Source organism: Capricornis sumatraensis, chromosome 4 (assembly GCF_032405125.1).
Source record: "Capricornis sumatraensis isolate serow.1 chromosome 4, serow.2, whole genome shotgun sequence".
NCBI classification, from domain to species: Eukaryota; Metazoa; Chordata; class Mammalia; order Artiodactyla; family Bovidae; genus Capricornis; species Capricornis sumatraensis.
The window spans coordinates 101,973,072-101,980,505 of record NC_091072.1 but is presented as its reverse complement, the minus strand read 5'-3'; positions in this window follow the sequence as shown (position 1 = coordinate 101,980,505).

Sequence of the window (7,434 nt, the reverse complement as noted above, 5' to 3'; positions counted from 1 at the left end):
GCCAGACCATGCAGAGCCACATGAAGTAGTACTAGGGTCAATCAGCAGGCAGAGGGAACTAGGGGATAACATGAGCAGGAGCCTTTATTGTGCTTTTCATGGAAAGGAATGGGTAAGGCCATGTAGGCAGAGTAAGCAAAGTAGACAAGCTTAGTATTAGCTAGTTTGAATAATTTCTATTGGCTCTGAGTTTAGGGGCTGTCTCCAGCTGTCTGGTACCAAACTGGATATCAGAGCTCAATAAAGTTGATAGCTGTGGCTATGGACTCTAGATTGCTTGGTTTGCATATGAAAGGTATGCTTACAAGTAAGTAATTTCTTATCCCTAGGAATTAGCTGACCCTGAGAGGAGCGGTCTACCCATATGTCAAAACATCAGAATAAAAAAACATGCTGGGAATTCTCTGATGATCTAATGATTAGAATGCATCACTTTCACTGCTGGAGTGCCCAGATTCAATCCTTGATGGGGGAACTAAGATTCTTCAAGCAACATGTCTTGGCAAAAAAAAAAGAATAAAAAGACATGCTTAAACACAGGGACTAAATTATTAGGGTCCTATAAATCAAGTGAAGGAGTCTACAGTTTACCTAAAATGAGAAGTTATTGACCTATTAGAAGATTTAAAGAAAGAATATGATACCATCTGACTTATACTTGGAGAAAATCACATTGACTGGGTGGAGACAAGAGATGGAACAAGAATGACTCTGGTGAGGGAGAGGGACAATCAGCTAGACTGCAAATTTAGCAACAAAGATGATAAGACGTGGTTGCTTGGGATTAAATTTTGGATTCAGGATTAACAAGCTTTGCTGAGAATTTGAATATGCAGTGTTATAAAATAAATGTATTAAAATAGACAGTCAGATTTTTTATATGGGCAACTGAGTGGTAACAGGTCCCTTACTGTTGACAGGGAAGCTTGGAAGAGGAACAAGAGTTCTACTTGGGACATGGTAAGTCTGAGATGCCTCTAAGACATCTAAGGAGAGATATTCAGCTATATATACAGTAGAGGCCATGGTCAAAGATTTAGGTGTAGAAATCACAGAATTTAAAAAGGAAAGTTTTAAGAAGGAAAGGAGATCAAGTATGTCAAATATTGCTGAGAGACTCAATAAGATAAAGACTGAAAATTATCCTTTGGATTTGATAACATGAGGGTTGTTGGTGATATCAATAAGAAAGGATCAGTGGAATAATAGAGACAATTGGAGAGAATGGGAGATAAAAGGAGGAGACAAAAAAAGGGGAGGGTGGTCCAGTGATTTAAGACTCCATGCTGCCAATGCATGGGTCGATCCCTAGTCAAGGAACTAGATACCACATGCCTCAACTAAGAGTTCCCTGGCCATAACTAAAAACTCTTCATGCCACAACTAAGACCCTGGGCAGCCAAATAAATAAATAAAGTTTCTTTTAAAATGAAGACAAGCATCAGCTAGAGGGCATCAAGAGTTGAGGGAAAGGCCCAAGCTATTCCAGGTAACATCTATGTTCTATTCCCAAATTTCACCAGTTTTCCCAGACATGTTAAACATTCATAAAGCTTAATTCTTAGGGTAAAGACCCCGCCAGGAACATCTGCTGTAACATGAGGGGCCTGAACATTGATGCAAACCCTGACTCTTTGCCATGAACTGATGGGTAATGGGTTCACTGAAACACTTTCCATCTAAAAAGAAAACCAGGCGTAAAAATCGATCTGATTCAACCACATTTCACTGTTACTAACTTCTAGAGTTTTCCAGAAGCATCTACATTTAACAGGGAGGCAAGATTTCACACAGAGGAATGAATTGCCCATCGTGAGATTCTAGGCATAATGGAGGGAGACCCTCAAGTCTCATGTCATTTGTGACCAAGGAAATCCTACAGTGTGTGAGGAAACAAAGTTAGCCGGGAGAGGAGCAAGGTATGAGGAAAATGAGGACATAGCTTGGCCAAAAAAAATGAGGCTAAGGAGAGGAAAGAGGATGCAACAATCATTGGAGACTTAGAATCACCAGCCCATGACACTGTATCAGTTCAGAGTTACTCAAGGAGCCTCCAAGAGTCAGAGACTCCCAGGTCCCCAGGGGTAGAGGTATAACATCAGCAGTAGAATAACTGTGGAGCCACAGAGGTCAAGTCTCACAGAGGAGAAAGAGAACAACAGCACCCAAGCCTGTGCCCATCAGCACCACTGTAGCTGAGTGGCCATTTCCACCTCCCCAGGTAAGTGGCCCACACAGTGCTGGGCAGCCTTGGACCTTTCCCTAATAAGATTAGACCCTGCCCAGGGACAGAAAAGGAGGAGGAACAGGAGATAGATCAGGATTTGCTCAGGGCCTTACGAGCGGTCTCTCTGGGCTAGAAGCCAATACCTCTACCTGGTCAGGGAGGAAAGAGGCCAGGGGAGGTTTCCCATATCTCTACTGCTAAGTCGCTTCAGTCGTGTCCAACTCTGTGTGACCCCATAGACGGCAGCCCACCAGGCTCCCCCGTCCCTGGGATTCTCCAGGCAAGAACACTGGAGTGGGTTGCCATTTCCTTCTCCAATACATGAAAGTGAAAGTGAAGTCACTCAGTCGTGTCCGACTCTTTGCATCCCCATGGACTGCAGCCTACCAGGCTCCTCCGTCCATGGGATTCTCCAGGTAAGAGTACTGGAGTTGGGTGCCATCGCCTTCTCCGCATATCTCTACTACTCATCTGCAAAAATATGTTTTAGAGGTCACCAGCCTGGCCAGACTGGGAGAAGGGACAAGAAGGAAACAGGAAACCCTGGACAATTTCTATCAGATAAAGCTGCAAAATACAGCTGGCAAGTGTATATATTCAGAATATGCAAACCTTTGAACTTGTACTGTGAGTAGTTGTGCTATGGGATGAGTCATACCAAGTGATAATTGTGCAATCATGTGATGTGCATGCTTGTAGTGTGCCTAATAGGATGGGTTGTGTGTGGTTAAGTGGTGGGGTTGAGGCAGTGGCTAGTGAGTGCCGGTCAGTGCAATGACAGATGACAATAGGCGGACATTCATAGCCTCCACACTGCGGTCAGTGTCTGATGAAAACTTAGGACATTCTTCTCAAGTTCTTACTGATGGTCCTCATCTCAGAGCCCACAGATGGACCTGGATGTGTCCTCCTTTGTCCTCCATATGCTCCCCAGCAGAAACAACATGCACACACAAATGCACAAAAACTACCCCATGCAGAGCTCCCATTAACACTTCAGGCAAAAAGAAAAAACCTGAACGAAAAGGACGAACTGTTTGACTGTGCTTCCCAAGGTTTCCCTGCCAATAAAGACTGCCCTCAGGACTTCTCTGGTGGTCCGGTGGCTAAGACTCTGCGCTCCCAATGCAGGGGCCCAGGTTCTATCCCTGCTCAAGGAACTAGATCCCACATACTGCAGCTAAGACCCATCGAAGCCAAATAAAAATAAATATTAAAAAAAAAACTGCCCCTCCCCCATTTTCCCCATTTCCAAAATCCCCCAGTAGACTCCAGAAGCCCACCCTCCAAGATGACAAATCTACCCCTCAGAACTGCTGCCTATTCCAGTGCACCCTTCAAGAGCCTCGCTTCCTGCATTCAGGGCTCTCTGAGCTGACCAGCAGCGCAGCCAGCCAGCCACATATTCATTGCTCATCATCTGCCCATCTAGCCAGTTATCCACACTTACCTGTTGATCCAGCCATATATCAACTAACTGACCAATTTATCTGTCTGTCTTCTGTCTTATGAAGATTTATTGAAGGGGTGATGGAGGCAGGGGATGGGGTGGGCATCTGCCTTAAAAAGAGTTATGGGAATGGGGAAATGAGATGCTGTTGCTTCACAGGTTTAGTCTTTTTTATTTCTTTTTATAGTTTTTATTGGAGGATAATTGCTTTACAATATTGTGGTGGTCTCTGCCATACATCAGCATGAATAAGTCATAATTATACATATACTATACACAATTATGCATATATATATAACCCCTCCCTGTTGAGCCTCCATCTCTCTGCTCCATCTCTCTAAGTAGTCACAGAGTGCCAGACTGGGCTCCCTGTGTCATATAGCAGCTTCTTGCTGGTTATCTATTTTCCACGTGATATTGTATATATGTCAGTGCTATGGCATAGAGTTTTAGGTTTGCAAAATAAAAAGTTCTGGAGATGTGTTGCACAGCAAGGTAAATGTATTTAACACTACCAAAGAACTGTACACAAAAAAATTGTTAGGGTGAAAATTTTCATGTTGTGTGATTTTAAACCACAAGTTAAGATAAATTTTATCTTAAAAAGAACCGCAGCCCCTCTCTATGACCCAGAAGGACACTTTGTCCTCTCTCTCCCTCTGTGGGAGACTGAAAACGATAACTGTGGCCTCAGGGTCTGTATGTCTCTGATGAGTGTCCCAACTCTGACAGCATATATGGAGATAAGAGAAGCTGAAGCGGGAAACCAACAAAGGCAGAGTGGATACAGAGATGACAGGAGCTGAGGGAAAAGTGGGGAGAGTGGAGGTTACAGGCGACACTTCTCACAGATGATATCTCAGGGCAAAATGTCACTAGGGGACTGGGAGTAAGGAGATGTTCATGTCCAGCAGTCGTGTCCAACTCTTCTTGACCCCATGGACTATACAGTCCATGGAATTCTCCAAGCCAGAATACTGGAGTGGGTGACCATCCCCTTCTCCAGGAGATCTTCCCAACCAAGGGATCAAACCCAGGTCTCTCACACTGCAAGTGGATTCTTTACCAAGCTGAGCCACCAAAGAAGGCCAAAGAGATGTTCACAACATGGCAAAGAAGTGTGAATCTGGAGGAAGAGGCCTTAGTGAGGATGAAGGAGAATTCCAGCTTTACTCAGGGAAGGAGGGGAGGTTGGGATTGCCACCTGAGTCCAGTTAAAAGAAATCCAAAATAATATAGTACATGGCAAGACCCGTAAAAATGTCCACACTCTTATCCCACTCCCAGAAATTTCTCCCAAGGGAGTAAGTTAACAGAACCAACAAGAGATATACATGAATATAATATTTCCATCATTATCTAAACCATCGCCGAAAATGGAAGAATTTGAGTTGCAAAAATATGAGAAGTATTTGTTGAATGCTGGTAGAGAAATTCAGTGGACTACTACAAGAGCTTTTAAAAGGATCCCTCAGAATGTTATGTGATCTCATGGCAAAATGGCTCTAGCAAGCATTGAAAAGGAAAGGGAAAAGACAAATTAGTACATACACTATGATTAAAAGCATATAAGATGGGTTTGCAGTGGGATAAAGACTTGAGGGCAATACACGAGAAAGAAATTTAACCAAGGTGGGAAAATCATAGATGACTTTACTCCAAATATTTCTTAAATATTTTAGTTGCAAAGATATTATTTTTAAAATCTAAAAATAGCACAAGCTAGCCCACAGATTATTTAAGTGGATTGATCATCCGAAGGATTATTGACCAGAGTCAAGAGGAAAAGGGACTCAGACACTCCTGTCCAAACTGACTAGATGGAGTTCATCTCCCAGAAGCATAGGGTAAGGCTGTTGACCTCACTGAGATACAGTAGATATGGTGGTTGAAGCCTCAGGTCCCAAGTTACAGTTCTGGTTCCACCATCCACTCTGTTATGGTGTGATCTTGAAGAAGTAATTGAAGCTCTTGGAGCTCTGGTTCCTTATCTGCAGTGACAGAATAACAACTACCACTAGAGTTATTATAAAGTCAACTGAGATACTGCACAGCATGCAGCAATGTCTAAGTGTCAGCTACAGACTAAATGACTTAAAGCCAAAAATATGGTGAGTGAACAAAATGAGGGTGGGGGAAGGTTAAGGGTCTGAACAATGGGCAGAACTTAGAGAGTCTCCTGCCTAAAGATGAAGATGACTAGCTAATCTTCACGTGTGGGGTAAATAGGGGTAATACAAGCTCTGCAAACCTTGGGAACCCTGACTTCTCAAAGACTTGGGGCCAGTTTCCCGCCTTTGTCCAACTAGCTGCATAACTTTAAGCAAATCCCTTAACCTTTTTGTTCATCAGTCCCCCTGTCTTTATTAGTGCATCCATTCATTTAATAAATCTTTAGCCGAACACGGCATATGCAGCATACCATGCTAGTTGTTCTGGTGATTAAATTAGCCTCTAAGACAGTTGATAACTTAGTGATCAAGAGCACCGGAGCTGGAGTTAGACAGAACTCCAAACTCTAGGATTTGAGCCCAAACTCTCTCAGTTACTAGATGTGTGACTTTGAGAAAGATACTCTGAGCTTTCATGTGCTCATCTGTAAAATGGAGAAAATAAAGGTTTCTATGTCATAGCGTGATTGTGACTATGCAAGGGTTTTCATGAATATTAAGTCTTTTAGCATAATGCCTGTTGGGGACCCAGAACTGGTTCCCCAGCTAATGTGAAAACATTAGCAATTGTGAAAACAGACAGCCCCCTACGAACTCCCCCAGCTTGCCCTGTAGGACCTTACAGTAGAGACTCTTCTCTAAAAAGTGCTGAAACTAAGATACAAGTAATGTCTCTTTCTTCAAATATATGAAGGCTGTCTGGTACAAAAGGGGCTTTGACATTCTACAAAATATGAGAATTTAGCCAAGACCAATGAATGAAGACTTGTCCTACAGGCAGAGGAGGCCAGTGCTAAAGGGGGCTACCTAAATAGATGGTGAGTTCCCCATGACTGCAGATGCTCAGAGACACTACGCAGCATCCTTCTAAGCTGTTGTAGATAATATCTGAGCACTGTCATGCTGAAATATGTGACCTTTGAAAGTGAAAGTCACTCAGCCGTGTCCAACTCTTTGCAACCTCATGGACTATACAATCCATGAAATTCTCCAGGCCAGAATACTGGAGTGGGTAGCCTTTCCTTTCTCCAGGGGATTTTTCCAACCCAGGGATCAAACCAGGGTCTCCTGCATTGCAGGTGGATTCTTTACCAACTGAGCTATGAAAGAAGCCCTAATATGACCCTTAAGGTCACTTTTTTTTTTTTTTACTTTTTATTTTATATTGAAGTACAGTCAGTTAACAATGTTGTGATAGTTTCAGGTGGACAACAAAGGGACTCAGCCATACACATGCATGTATTAAGGCCATTTTCAATCCTGAAATTCCATTAGTAATTATTCCTGATCAGAAGGAGCAGAGAAGCTGCCATTGGCAGGGAGAGCTTGAGTTGAGCTTGAAGGATTAATGGGATTTTAATAGAATGCATAGAAACATTTCCTGCAGGGGGCATTGTCTATGGAAATGCATTGAGGCCTGGAGAACAGAGTATGGACAGCTGGGATGGAAGATCACAGGGCCCAGCTAAGAGGAGAGCAAAGTACAACATGCAACATGGCCTGTGGTTGCCCCACTCCCCTCACAAAGCAAGTGCCAGAAGCTGACAATCTATGAAAAGGCTTCTACAGTATCCCAAGGTGGTGAG